The following is a 14,737-nucleotide window of genomic DNA, read 5'->3' on the forward strand; positions in this document are numbered from 1 at the left end:
AAACCTCACCCTGGCAACCTCGGTCAAATCACTGGGAATCACCCTGGATCACAAACTTTCCATGAACAATCACATCAAGAACTCCGCCAAGAACGCTTTCCTCAATCTGAAACTCCTCAACAAAATCAAACCCCACATCCCTCCTACTGACCTCAAGCAAGCCACCAACTGTAGGAGAGTGCCCCTTTTTGCATGGTGATAACTTGGCTGAAGTGTGTACTGGGATCCTGCTAACCAGCCCCCAGCACTTGTGTTCTTTTCCAAAACTGTACCTTTGCATCCACGATCTGCACAACCTCTGGCCCACTTGTAAGTTCCTTGTAAAAGGAACCACTGGTACCAAGGGCCTTTTGAGCTGCAGCATGTAATATGCCATCCTTAGACACTCCTCACCTGACACAAACACTCTGTCACTGCACCATGTGTGTCAGAGTGGGACCCCAAACCCAAATGTCGACGTGGCGCCATGCCTAACAAACACTGTCTGTGGCATAGACAAGGCACCCCTCTAGCAGGGTTGACTATACCACAGGTGAGAACACAGAGATGCCATTAGGAAATTACACTGGCCGCCAGTCAAGCAACGCTGCTGCTTCAATGCCCTCTGTCTGGCATATAAATCACTGCACAGACTTGGGCAAGACCATTTTAAGAAACAACTTAAATGGTATATTCCAACAAGGACACCTATCTCAATCTCAGCTAGGAACCTGTCGGTCCCCCCATTTAGGAAAACCACCTGGGGTGGAAAGAGCTTCTTTAGGGCCACTGCCATGCTCTGGAAAACCTCCCACTGACACTAAAAACTGCCACCTTGCTACTCTCCTTAAGAAAAGCCTTAAAAGTGTGGCTATTCGCACAGGAGTAGAAGACATTGATGCACCAGTTTGACCCTAGTAAGATATCATTGCAGCCTAAATCAGACTTCGATAGCACCAAGATGCCTCAGGGCATGAGTTTGCGCTCTATAAGTTAAATTACAATTCATTACATTACAGTGGCACGAGCACTGTGCCCCCACAGTGTCTGTGCCATTCACAGACATTGTAAGTGCAGTGAAGTCATTTTGAGTACATGAGTTTGTCATCACTAACTCCCCAGCTCTATGATGGCTTTACTGAAGACTGAGAAGTTTGGTATCAAACTTCTCAGCACATTAAACATGCACTGATGCCAGTGTCTGGTTTAATGTAGAATGCACTCAGAGGGCCTCTTAGAGATGCCCCCTGAAACACGACCAGCCCTGGTATGGTTCCTGACTTGCTACCTGCCATCTGCCACAACCAGACTCTCTGGGTCTGGAAACAGAGCACATCCTAAGCAGAGGTGTCATGTCTCCTCCCCTAGGGTCCATGAAGAGGGAGCTTCAAAAGCCGACCGTCTATGTTAGCTACCCTCAGCCTTTTGCTGCTATCAGCCACTGGATCCCACTGGATCTGACCCCCATTTGGGCTAGAGAACCAGTGGGAAAACTTAGCCAGGGAGGGAGGTGTGACCACCTTTGCCAATCCCACCCCTCAGGTGGGGGAGGCGAGGTTAAGCATGCATCTCAGTCCCCTCCATCTTGAAGATGAGGGGACTCAGACAATTAGGAAGAGGATTATGCCCCCTCTCCCGCTTGAGGATGGCATACTAAGGGGTGTAGAAACCCCAAGGAAGGGACTCATTGGTCCTGGCCTGCATACCCTGGAATGTCCCCAAATCTAGTATTTAGGGGTATCCCTGAACCTTACCTCTTCAGATTCAACAAACCAAAGCAGAAGACAGAAGATGACCGGTGCTAGACAAGGAACTGAACCACTGCATACAAAACTCGGCAAGAACCCCGCCACCTGCACCCGTTTCGAACACTGAACCTGCTGTGCTTCACAAACCCCGCCTGGCCTCCAAGAAACCCCAGAAGCCCTACACCCTTTTCCAAAACACCGAAAACCTCCCTTCAGACTAGAGGCTCTGGTCCCCGTCATCTGCCGGCACAAGAACCGCCACAGTGAAGACCCGCACTGGTGTTGACGCACCTCACTGTTACAAAAGAAGTCCATGACCGCAGTGGTAGAGGACCGGCATTGGTGTTGACGCGACTCTGCCCTGCCACAAGAAAAACACCCCAGCCGGACAACCTCCACAACATCGACAGATCTTCTCTGGCCCAAGACCCCAGTTGTGCCCAGCTGGTGCCTGAGAGTCCGTACCCTCCTGCAAGTGGCTCTGTCGGCTTCCTCTGGTGCCTCCTTCACTGCCTCCCCGACCACGACCTCCCCGTGATGGTCTGATGATGGCAGGACTTCTCCATCCGATCAACAGCGCCTGGCAACTGCAACAGTAACCGTGTTCGCAGTCTGCTGAAAACCAACCTGCTACATTACTCTCCGAGTACCGCAAGGGTAAATCTCATTGCCGTTATCAACCGCCCTGACGTAGATTCAGAATCCCGCACCTCTGGGAGCCCCCAGTCCACATTGACCGACATTGCCAGCAGTGTTGGCCTGGGACCACCTGAAGACTGGAACTGTAAAACAGGTACTTACTTGTAAGACCATCACCTGTCTTTCCCTCCGCTGGATTGCATAGCGTTCTTCATGTATTGCACTAACTGTATATCCTGAATATCAAGTATTTTCTTTCCGACTGAAAAGTATTGCTTGAAACTCTACAAACCGTTCTACCTGAAAAGCTTTGATACAATGTACCTGCATTAAGTAACCCTTGGTTCTTAAATAAAATACAAAGTATAACTTTTTATACTTACCAATTGGTCTGGATTCAGTCTTTGAGTGTGTGACAACATTTCTTGCCTGTGTGTGTACAATAAATGTCTAACACCGCCCACTGATGGGGCGTGGCCAGCAGGCCACCGTGGCGGACATGACCTGTTAGAGCTCCGTCCTTAGAACCCCTATTTCTCGAGGTGTTTTCGGCAACCACGCTGTGTGGAGACGGTGTGGGGACCTGGCCGGGGGCGCGTGGGGCTTGGCAGCTTCCAGATCAGAGCTGAGACATCGGAGCTCGTGGACGGGCTGAGGCAGAGCGGCCCTGTTGGAGGAAGGCGTGAAAGGTGTCCTGGGGACAGGCGACCGTTGCCGAGGCCTGCGCCACTGAGGGCACTGGACACTGTTTTTGAACCTGGCGCCCCGTAAGTCCGACTGAGGGGTGCCCCATGGAGAACTGGTGGGTCTAGAGTGGGAGACGACTGGTGGCTGGCGACTGAGTGCCTCTGGCGTGGCCGGACCTGTGGCCTGGGGCGGGCTGCCGCGCTTGCTGCGGTGGAGCCCCGGAAGCCAACGTATGGGTGCGGGACGGTGCAGGCGGAGAGTGCGGTGGCCCCTGAGGCCTGGCAGGGTCTGGGCCTTGCGCTCCCTGGGGCCTGGGACTCGTTGACACCAGCGGACTCACCCTACCTGCAGTGCTACCGGCCTTCTATGGTCCCGGCTGGCATCTCTCGGTGCCTGGTGCAGTTGCGGAGGAGCGGAGCACCGCTGACGGGGCCTGGGCCTGCGGCTTCAGCGGATTGCCGTGACTGCTGAGTGGGAGTCCATGGGGCCTGCGCTGGTGTCAGAAGCGGCCCTGTTGTGGGTGCGGCAGCCCCTGAGACCCGCCAGAGACTGTGCCCTGCATCGCCGGAGGACTGGGACCGCCTGCTGGTACACCATAGTGTGGAGCGGTACCAGGGATGGTCAAGAAAGGGCCAAAGGGCCCGCGGGGGCGCTGAGGCATCAGGGGGGGTGTCCCGGCTAGCGCCCCAAGACGCCAGTAACAGCTGTGGTGGAGCTCAGCCGGGGTGGTACCCGGAGACAAGGGCGTGACTGCTGCTTCCCCGCTGGTCCGCCGGGAGGCGGACAGAACTTCGACTTTGGCCTGATTTGCAGCGGAGGCGTGGCCGGTGACTCTGGTGAGGAGCCAAGCGGGTGGTGGGGAGGAACTGGAGTGGCCACGCCCCTGAACTAAAAAAGATGGCCGGAACTCAGGGCTGGCACAAACTGGTGGCGTCACATCGTGCCTAGAGAGGCATCTGAGGGGGCGGCCTGCTAGAGCCAGTGTTTCTGACTTTGTGGTGTGAACTCCACTGGAATGGTGCGGGGGAAAGGCCCACTGGAGCAAACTGTGTGACTGTGGCCTGGTGTGCAGGGTCCTGGGCGCCATCTTGGGGACAGCGCCATTTTGGAAAACACTGCAGCCCAGGACGAGTGACACGTTGCATGCAGAGGGGGCACTGGGCAGCCCAAGAGGTCCCGGGATTACTGAGCTCCCCTTGTTGCGGCACTGCAGCGCCCGCGGACCCGGGGCCCTGGTGTGTTGACGAGACTGCGCAAGTGGGGTGACGCCCAGCGATGGCGGAGGAACCATAACTCCCCTGGGTTGTGTGCGGAGCGAAGGGCTACGGCCTACGCAGTCACCGGAGTTGATGTCCAGCGATCCATGGTACGGACTCTGACGACAGCGGTACCCACCTCACGGAGGGAGCTCCTCCCCTTTCTGTTGGCGAGTCCCCCGGGCTGGTGCAGTGACCCCCTTCCTCTGCTGTTGAAGAGAGGCTGCGGGACAAATTGCAGAATGGACAGCAGAAGGTTGATGGTCTTGGCCCTCCCCCGGGGAATCAGAGCGGCGCCATGGAACCTAAGGCGGCGGCCCTTGCGGCCAAAATGGACTCTGTGCTAGCAGAGGTGGAGCGGATTGGCACCACCCTGGAACAAACTAAAGTGTTGCTGGAAGCCCGGATTGATAAAGTCACGTCAGACTTCACTCTCCTCCATGCCGATAATCGTAAGCTGTCAGAGTCGGTTGCCGCGCAGGATCAGACACTTCAGGAAATCCACCCCGTGGTGCAAAACCACACTATAGCGCTCCAAGACATGATTGACCGGATCCATGTGCTTGAAGACCGCATGGAGGATGCGGAAGGGCGCTCCCGATGCAACAATGTCCGGGTGGTAGGCCTTCCGGAAAATGAGGAGGGGAAAAACCCGGAGCAGTACATCGAGAACTGGTTGCGTGAGCTCCTGCCCCGGGGGGTGCTGTCACCACACTTTGTGGTGGAACGGGCGCACAGGGTACCAGCGCAGAAGCCCCGGCCGGGGACTCGGCCCCGCCCGTTCCTCTTCAAACTCCTTAACTACCGGGACCGCGACGTGGTGCTACGCGAGACCAGGAACCTGGGGGACCTCACGGTGGGAAATAGCCAGGTGATGTTCTTCCCGGACTATACGGCGGCAGTTCAGCGGCATAGGAGCACTTACATGGCGGTGAAGCGACAACTGCGGGAGCTGGAGTTTCCTTACTCCTTGTTGTTCCCCTCTCACCTCCGTGTGGTCTCGAAGGACGGTACCCAATTCTTTGATGCCCCATCGGATGTTTGAGACTGGCTGGTGGAGATGGGGCAATAGAAGGGAACGTGACCCACAGGCCCAGAGGAAAGCGGCTGGCAAGAAAGGAGGTCAAGACGACGCAGGCGGCGGGGGGCCCGCCGGGACATGGGCCTGGGCCCAGTCGTGCCTAGCCCAGAGAAGATAAGAACGGAGCTGCAGGAAGCTCTTGAGGCAGTGGCAACACTAGGTGCAGCGAGCAATGTCACCCGCGTGGAGACCCAGGCATGTAGTGGCCCAGGAACAAGCGGTTTGTCCTCCCCGTCCACTGTGTTCTCCGAAGACTTGAACATGCCAGAAGTGACACCCCAAACAGCTGACCAAACCATGTGATTAAGTAGTGTTGTGTGCGCCCTCTCAGTGCCCATACCCCTGAGCACTGTGTGCACTGCATATCTCTAAGCTGCCCATGTGCACGCTACTGAATTGGGTCACATGCTGAGCGCGTCATCTATTACCTGATGTAATGTATGAGTATTTTTGCGACTTGTCTTGCTGGCCTGAGGACAGGACGCGCTGCGCAGAAGCGGCACCTGCGGGGCCCCCGTGGCTGTGGTCCACACTGAACCTACATGACTGACCAATATGCGTTTCACTATGCACCTCTTGCGAGCACAGGAAGCTTCAGATAAGGGCACAGCATAGATTAGTTGCTGACGTGACACGCACCCCACTAGCCACTACGCTGGACTAACACTTCATCACTGGTGATTCACCTTGAGGTTTGGACGTATGCCTTGTTGGGAATTCGCCCCACTAGTTGCCCTGTTTGCAGTTGTTGTTCTGTTTCTAATGCGGCGCACAGACACTCCCTCCCCGGATGGTACCTCTGTTTCCCCCCCAGGGTTGCTCCCCTGCCCCACGCTGCTGCGACACACCTGGACACATGACGCACACTAACATAGTGACTTGGAACATTCGTGGTATGCACATGCCATCAAAGCGCTACTCTATCTTCTCCTACCTGCAGCGACACATGGTTGGGATTGCCCTCTTGAAAGAGACCACCATGACCCAGACAGAACTCGATAAGCTCTGTAGGCGCTGGAGGGGGCAGATACATGGTATGGTCTTTTCGGCGCATGCTCGGGGCACCCTGATATGGGTAAGGGTGGGCGTCCCCTGCATCTGCAAGGAAACGAAGGTGGACCGAGAGGGCAGGTATTCCCTGGTGTGGGGGCAGCTGAACGGTCAGGAGGTCTTCCTCGGATCCCTTTACGCCCCGAACACAGACCAACCGTCCTACCTAGCGCAGCTGACCCAGGTCCTCCACCCGTACGCTGGTCTTCCCTGGCTGCTTGGCGGAGACTTCAATATGGTGCTGGATGTACAATTGTAAAGGTCCTTCCCTCCCCTCCGAGCTGCTGCGGTAGCGTCCAATGCGCAGGTGTTCCAGAGCTGGCTGTCCCACTGGGAGCTACATGACATATGGCACGTACAGCACCCCTTAGACAAGGTCTATTCCTACTATTCGTCAGTCCACGATTTTCATGTTCGGCTGGACAGGATGGTGGGCACCCAGTCCCTGCTCCCACTGATTGTAAAATCAGAATATCTGGGGAGAACACATTCCGATCATAACCAGCTGTGGTTTCAGATTAGCTGGGAGGCAGACCGTCCCCCTGTCCCCAAGTGGAGGCTGCAACCTGCTGCACTGGAGGATGCGGAATTTCGCTCCTCCTTAGGCACGGCCTGTGAGAAGTTGGTCTGGTATATGATGCTCACTAGTTCTAGTGATCACCTTGTACCATGCCAAGCAACCCTTATGATGATTGGTTGTAAGTCAACCTGATAGACCAGCTATCCTAGTAGCGTGGACAAAGCAGTCTTAGGCTAAACTCTGTAAAGGCATGTGAAGCAAGCTGTTTTACCATACACAATCCCCTTGAATACCAAATGAAAGGACACCACACAGATATATATTGAAAATATATATATATTTATTTACTACAAAATCCCCTATACTCTTTATGAGCACAGAAGCAAATGCGTTAAAAACAAAACACAGTTTAAATACACAAAAGTTGCACCATATGGATGAGCCCTAGGGGCCACCTAAACCATATATTAAAATAGTGGTATAAGAACCACCAATCTGAAAGGAAATAGGCCTAGGGCCTGGGGAAGCGCTGGAGCTGTTCGGGACTAACAGTGAAGAAGTCGGGAAAGGCCCGCGGGACTCGGGTGCAGCGCTTAAAGCACACGCATGCACCAATGCAATGTCAATGGTGCGTAAAAGTTATAAAGTTACTGTTTTAGGAACCTTCCGACTGACCTAGAAGGACAAAACTTAAGATCTAGGCACTAGAGGTGTGTACCAGTGTAGGAACACCGGCGTTGCTGAGTTACCTCACCCACAGGAAGCGGGTGCACAGGTGCGAAGATGAGTCGGGTTTCGTCACGCAGGTCGATGGTGCCTGGAGATGAAGATGCTGCAGGCGGGTCGTCGAGGAGAGTTCCGGTGGATCCAAGGATGGATCTGAAGATGTGAAGACCTGAAAGCAGAGGGGACAATGTTCAAAGTCACTAGCCAGTGACTACCGTGGAACCAGGATGGATCCAGGCGATGTTGGGTGCAAACAGGTGAAGAGGTGCAGCTTGTCTCCGCAGCCACGTGAACACGAAGAGGTCAAGGACGTCTAGGAGACGATCACAAGCTGTCCCATGAAAGCTCTAGCTGATGGCAGTGTCGGCAACTTGATTGGAGCAAACAGGCCTTGGCTAATGCAAGCCACGCAGGAACTGGAAAAAGCTTGTTACTCGGACCAGCAAGGTCAGAGTGGGTGCTCCTTCTTTGGGGAGCAAGAGCCAGTCTGGAGCAACCAGACCAGCGGTGTTGTTTGTAGATTTCGTCACCAAGATGGCCGCTAGCCACGTAGCAAGTGGCCAGGATGGTGCATCAAGTGGCAAAGTGCAAAAGGGCCCCACGCAGATCGTGGAGATGCTGGGGGGCTGATCTTTGGTGCAGATGCTGCTCGGCGGTGGGGCTTCTCAAAACCCAAAGCACAGCGTCGAGGGTGCCTCGGGTGCAGCGCAGTCAGCTTCTTGGGGGTCTTTCAAGATGGCCGGTCCCACGTCTCTCGGTGCCTCCTCGGGTCTCTTCTTTGCAGGGACTGTGGATCGGGCTCTGAGATGTCTGGGAGTCTGGGTCTCGTTGGGCTCTGGGCTCGGGCTCCGGCAGGAGGCGGCGGCAAAGCAGACGTCGAGTTGCTGGTTGGTGCCTGTATTCACAGGGTGGTCACTCCTTGGCCACAAGGGAGATTCTCTTCAGTCTTCTGTGCAGCAGAATGTCGAAGTCCAGTTTTCTTCTTAGTTTCAAGTCGAGTTCAGGATGATCTGAAGTCTTGGGACACAGCTCCTACTCTTATTCTAAATCTAGGGGCCGGATTACCTGCTAGGTCCCTCCTCTGGGTGGGACCAGGAAGGGGGGCGGTTACACCCCCTTTCCTTTGTCCAGCTTCGCGCCAAGACTGGGGCTGGAGAGCCCCAGTACCGGTTTGAACTGGCCTATGCACAGGGACACCTTGTGTGCACCGGTATGTCTCAATCTATCCAGCCCTGTCCTACCCAATACACAAAACCCTGTCTGGGGTGGTGCTAGCACCTCCCAAGGCAGGAAACCCATTGTCCAAGCCTCCCTCGCTGGAAGGACTCCCAGCAGCAGGAGGTCAGACTACTCAAGAGTCCTCTCTTGAGTAGTCAGGACTCTTCAGGATAGGTGCAGAGCACATGGCCTTCTTCAGATCATCAAATGCCTTTTGACAGTTTACTGTCCACTGAACCTTTTTGGGCATCTTCTTAGATGTCAGATCATTAAGAGGAGTCACAATGGACCCATAGTTCTTAACAAACTTCCTGTAGTACCCAGTCAGGCCCAAGAAAGCTCTGACCTGAGTCTGGGTAGTTGGAGGGGAACAGTCCTTTATGGTCTGGATCTTACTCTCCAGTGGTTGAACTTGGCCTCCACCTACAAGGTGGCCCAAGTATACAACTTTACTCTGCCCTATCTAGCACTTTGTTGCCTTGATAGTGAGGTTTGCCTTTTGCAGAGCCTCTAGCACTTCCTTCAGGTGGACCAGGTGATCCTCCCAGGTGGAGCTGAAGACAGCAATATCATCCAGATATGCTGCGCAAAAGTCATCCAACCCAGTAAGGACTTGCTTCACCAACCTTTGGAAGGTGGCAGGTGCATTTTTCAAACCAAAGGGCATCACCACAAATTGATAATGCCCACCTGGGGTAGAAAATGCAGTTTTGGCTTTAGACTCCTCAGCTAACCTGATTTGCCAATAGCCAGCTGTCAAGTCAAATGTGCTCAAATACTTGGCAGAAGCCAATTTGTCTATGAGCTCATCTGCCCTTGGAATAGGGTGTGCATCTGTCCTGGTGACAGCATTGAGTCCTCTGTAATCCACACAGAACCTCATCTCTCTCTTTCCATCTTTGGTGTGAAGTTTGGGGACCAGAACCACTGGGCTAGCCCAGGGGCTCTCTGAAGGCTCAATAACACCTAATTCCAGCATCTTTTGCACCTCAGTCTTGATACAATCCCTGACATAGTCAGGTTGTCTGTAAATTTTGTTTTTCACAGGAAGACTGTCACCAGTGTCCACCACATGGGTACACCAGTTAGTCTGACTGGGTGTCAATGAGAACATATGTCGATATGACTGCAAAACTTGTCTACAGTCATTTTGCTGATGTTCAGTGAGGCTGCCATCTAAGGCCACACTATCAACTGAGCCATCCTCAAGGTTCTGAGTCAGCAGGTCTAGGAGAGGGTCACTCTCTTCCTCCTGCCCCTCATCTGTAGCCATGAGCAAGCCCATGTCTGCGCTGTCAACATATGCTTTTAGTCTGTTAACATGGAGCACCCTGTGGGGGCTCCTGGGAGTTCCTAGGTCCACCAAGTAGGTAACCTCTCCCTTCTTTTCAATGATAGTATGGGGTCCAGACCATTTGTCTTGGAGTGCTGCTGGGGCCACTGGCTCCATTACCCATACTTTCTGTCCAGGCTGGTATTCAGTCAAGACAGCCTTTTGGTCATGCCAAGCTTTCTGTAATTCTTGGCTAGCCTCAAGGTTTTTTGATGCCTTCTCCATGTATTCAGCCATCCTGGAGCGGAGACCAAGTACATAGTCCACTATGTCTTGCTTGGGCTTTTTGAGAGGTAACTCCCATCCTTCCCTCACCAAACACAGGGGTCCTCTTACAGGGTGCCCAAACAACAATTCAAAGGGGCTGAAGCCAACCTCCTTTTGTGGGACCACTCTATAAGCAAACAGAAGGCAGGGTAGAAGGATGTCCTTCTACCCTGAGCTTTTCTGGTAATCCTTTGATCATACCCTTTAGGGTCTTGTTGAATCTCTCAACAAGCCCATTGCATTGTGGGTGATAAGGAGTGGTAAACTTGTAGTTGACACCACATTCCTTCCACATAGCCGTTAAGTATCCTGACATGAAGTTGGAACGTCTATCGGATACTACCTCCTTAGGAAACCCCACTCTAGAGAAAACTCCAAGTAAGGCCCTGGCCACAACAGGAGCTGTTGTGGTCCTAAGTGGGATTGCCTCTGGGTACCTGGTGGCATGGTCCACCACCACCAGTATGAATCTGTGCCCAGATGCTGTAGGGGGATCCATTGGACCTACAATATCAATCCCCACTCTTTCAAAGGGCTACCCCACCACAGGTAGTGGTATCAGGGGGGCCTTTGTGGTACCACCTGCTTTGCCACTGGGTTGGCAGGTTACACAGGAGCGACAAAACTCCTTGGTATCTTCAGACATGTGAGGCCAGTGAAAGTGAGAGACAAGCCTGTCCCAAGTCTTATTCTGGCCTAGGTGTCCTGCTAAGGGAATATCGTGGGCCAAGGTAAGAAGGAATCCCCTAAATTGCAGAGGTATGACCAACCTCGTGGTTGCACCAGGCTTGGGGTCTCTACCCTCTGAATAAAGGAGCCCATCATCCCAATATACTTTATGGATACCTTGAGCATTCCCAGCAGCCTCAGCAGCAGCCTGCTGTCTGAGGGGTTCAAGAGAAGGACAGGTTAACTGAGCCTGCCCCAAGTCTGCCCTAGAAGGTCCCCCTGTCCCCAGAAACTCAACCTGATCAGGTTCAAGCTCTTCAGGGACAGTTCCTTCAGGGGTCTCACGATCATCTTCATGTGAAGGCTGATCCTCACTTGTAGGCAGTGGGGAAGGCACAGCCTTTACCCTCCTGGTCTTCTTCTTGGAAGGTGCTTGGTCCATTGTTCCAGGATCCAAGACCTGAGGTTCAGAGAGGCACTTTTTGGCCTGTGACCTGGTCACAGCAAGGGCATGGGATGATATCCCTAACATCTCTGCATGAGTCCTGTACTCAACTTCTGACCATAGAGAGCTCTCCAGGTCATTGCCCAACAAACATTCAACTGGGAGATCAGCACTAACTACAACTCTTTTTAGGCCAGTTACCCCTCCCCAGGAAAAGTTAACAATTGCCACACAATGTGTAGTAGTGACATTGCTGGCATTGGTCACCAAGTAATTATCACCTGGTATGTATTGTCCAGGGTCCACAAAGCTAGGTGTCACCATGGTGACACTGGCACATGTGTCCCTGTATGCTTGAGCCACTTTTTCATTATTCAAAGGCGTCTGCCTGTACTTGCCCAGATTACTGGGACTGACAGTAGTGGACAAATCAATTTCCACATCACAAATCAGAACAGCCTGTGTAGGGGTTCTGACTAGGCCAGAATCTCCCTCAGTTCCCAAGGTGATACCTACTACCCCCTTAGTTTGTGGACCGACACTGCTGACTGTACTATTGCATGCAGGTGCCTTAGGGGCTGCAGTGTTGGGGGCTCCACCCTTTTTACACTCACTGGTCCAGTGAGAGGTGTTTTTGCAAGTACTACACCAGGGTTTTCTTTGACCTTCTTTCTTCTTCTTCTTGGAAGTTTGGGACCCACCCTCAGTATTAGTTTGGGGCCCTGTTGAAGACTTCTGGTCTTTAGCTTTCTACTCCCCACCCTTCTGGTCTGTTTTCTTTTGGTCACCACCCTGGTTCTGGTTCTTTTGCTTAACTCTGGTTCTAACCCATTTGTCTGCCCTCTTTCCCAATTCTTGGGGAGAGGTTAGATCTGAGTCAACCAAATGTTGATGCAACTGCTGGTTCTGACAGTAATTTAAAATCTGTTCTCTCATAAGCAAATTGTACAATCCTTCATAGTCTGTAACCTTACTTCCCAGCAACCAGCCCTCCAGAGCCTTAGTGGCACATTCAACAAATTCAGACCAGTCCTGAGTCTGTGTCTTCTGGGTGTCTCTGAACATTAACCTGTACTGTTCAGTGGTTAAGCCTAACCCATCAATCAGAGCACTCTTCAGGACCAGGTAGTTTCTAGAATCCCCATCACTAACTGTGAGGAGTCTGTCTCGGCCTCTACCTTCAAAGGAGAGCCACAAGATTGCTGCCCACTGCTCCTGAGGGATCTGCTGTACTCTGCAGGCTCTCTCAAGTGCAGTCATCCATTTGTGGATATCATCTCCAGCTTTGTAGGGGGGCACAATCTTACTCAGGTTTCTGTTATCAAAAGACCTGTCTTTAACCTTAGGGATAGTGCTGCCACCAGTGGATCCTAATCCACTCTCTCTAGGCTGTCTTGCTCTAGCAAGTTTCTCTTTGGCCAGAGCAACTTCTAGTTCTTGCTTCTGGATCCTAAGCTCAGCCTCTCTCATTTTGGCCTCATGTTCCCTTCTCTGAGGGCTAGTCAACCCCCTTCTGGAGTGACCATGAGAACCTCTAGAAGCTTGGGTGGTGTTGGATTCACCTGAGTGATTCCTCCTCCTCCTTTGCTCCTGGTTAAGTCCACTTGGGGGTTTGAATGGGTTGGACCCACTTTCAGTCCCAAATAGGCTTAAGTTAGCCTGGTTAAGCCTGCTGACTAGCACCTGGCTATTTCTGCCATCATCAGAATCACTTTCTTCCTCCTCCTCTTCCTCTTCTTCCTCATCCTCAGGCTGAGTATGCCCAGTGGTCTGGTTTTCCTCATCTACCTGGATGACAGGGACAGGGGCATCAGTGTTATCATCTTCAGAGGGAGAGCCTCCTTCTCCAGACCCTTTGGGGTTAGGATGGGAGGTCTTTAGAGCTTCAGACTGGTCTACAAGCTCTCTGAGGTGTGCTGTAGTAGTGGTTGGACCCGTCTTGAGACCTCTTAAGGTACACAGCTGCCTCATTTCTTTAAAATTTAACATAGCAAATTTGGATGGTGCCTTTGGAGGGTCACTCTGAACAGGGACAGGTCCAGTGGACCCCTCTGCTCCAGACATTGCTATAGTGGGGGTGGATATGTTGCAATCTACCTACACTGGTGTTTACCTACTAAACCTATCTAGTAGTTGTAGTCAGGGTGTGCTACTCCCTATCCTCTACAACAACTAAGTTCAGTAGAACTTAAGTATACTAGTCTTGTTTTATATGTAAAGTCAAAGTCAAAAACCACTTTATTCGATTTAGTTAAAAATCATAAAAGCATACTACAGTCATTTTAAAAGGGCAATTCATTTCATGGAAAGTTACATACAGCAATAACAATAATATACACAATTTAAAAACAGCTAAAAGAAAGGGTAATTATTAGCTAAAAAATGCAGATACAAAGAACACATTTCAACCTCCAAAGCGAACCCCCTTACTACATTTGCAATCGCCTCCTCCTAATCCTAACAGCAGCGACAAGATAATTAGCCACGCTGAACATAACTAGAGGTGATTCCAACATTTGGAGAAACAGGAGGGCTGGTTTTGCCTGATGGAAAGCTTTGTCCTTCAATAAAGGCACCAGATACTTCTGTCTGGGCGTAATGTAAAAATGGCAGAATAGCATAAGGTGCATATTATTTTGCAGTGAAAAATTGTCACAGTTGCACACAGGTGCATCCTCCTGCTTAAACCAACCTTGGCTGTCACAAAGAACCGTATAAATCTGGTCGAACCGAAATTTTACCAGAAGCCACCTATGGAAAGGGATGTTGACTATGGCAAGATACGGTTGTATAGCCAAGCAAGTAATAGTCAAAAAATGGGCTCTAACCGTGGGCTTTATAAGTTGGCATTCCTCTCTCTCCATGATTTTTAATTTAGAGAAGTTAAGCTTAACCCAGTCGAGATCAGATTTTTTTAAACCCAAAGGGGCGGAGAAAATCTCGGGACGACCAAGTTCCAGAGAGCACTTGTAAATATAAGACAGCCAAGGAATGTCTTTAAATTTGTCCAGTTTTAAACAGTCCATCAGTATTTTATGATTTAAACCTAGGTTTTTATTGGTCCAGGTCCTAATCCATAAGAGAATGGGTGCCATAGAAAGGATATCAATAATGTACCC

This window comes from Lissotriton helveticus, chromosome 9 (genome assembly GCF_964261635.1).
Source record: "Lissotriton helveticus chromosome 9, aLisHel1.1, whole genome shotgun sequence".
Classification (NCBI taxonomy): domain Eukaryota; kingdom Metazoa; phylum Chordata; class Amphibia; order Caudata; family Salamandridae; genus Lissotriton; species Lissotriton helveticus.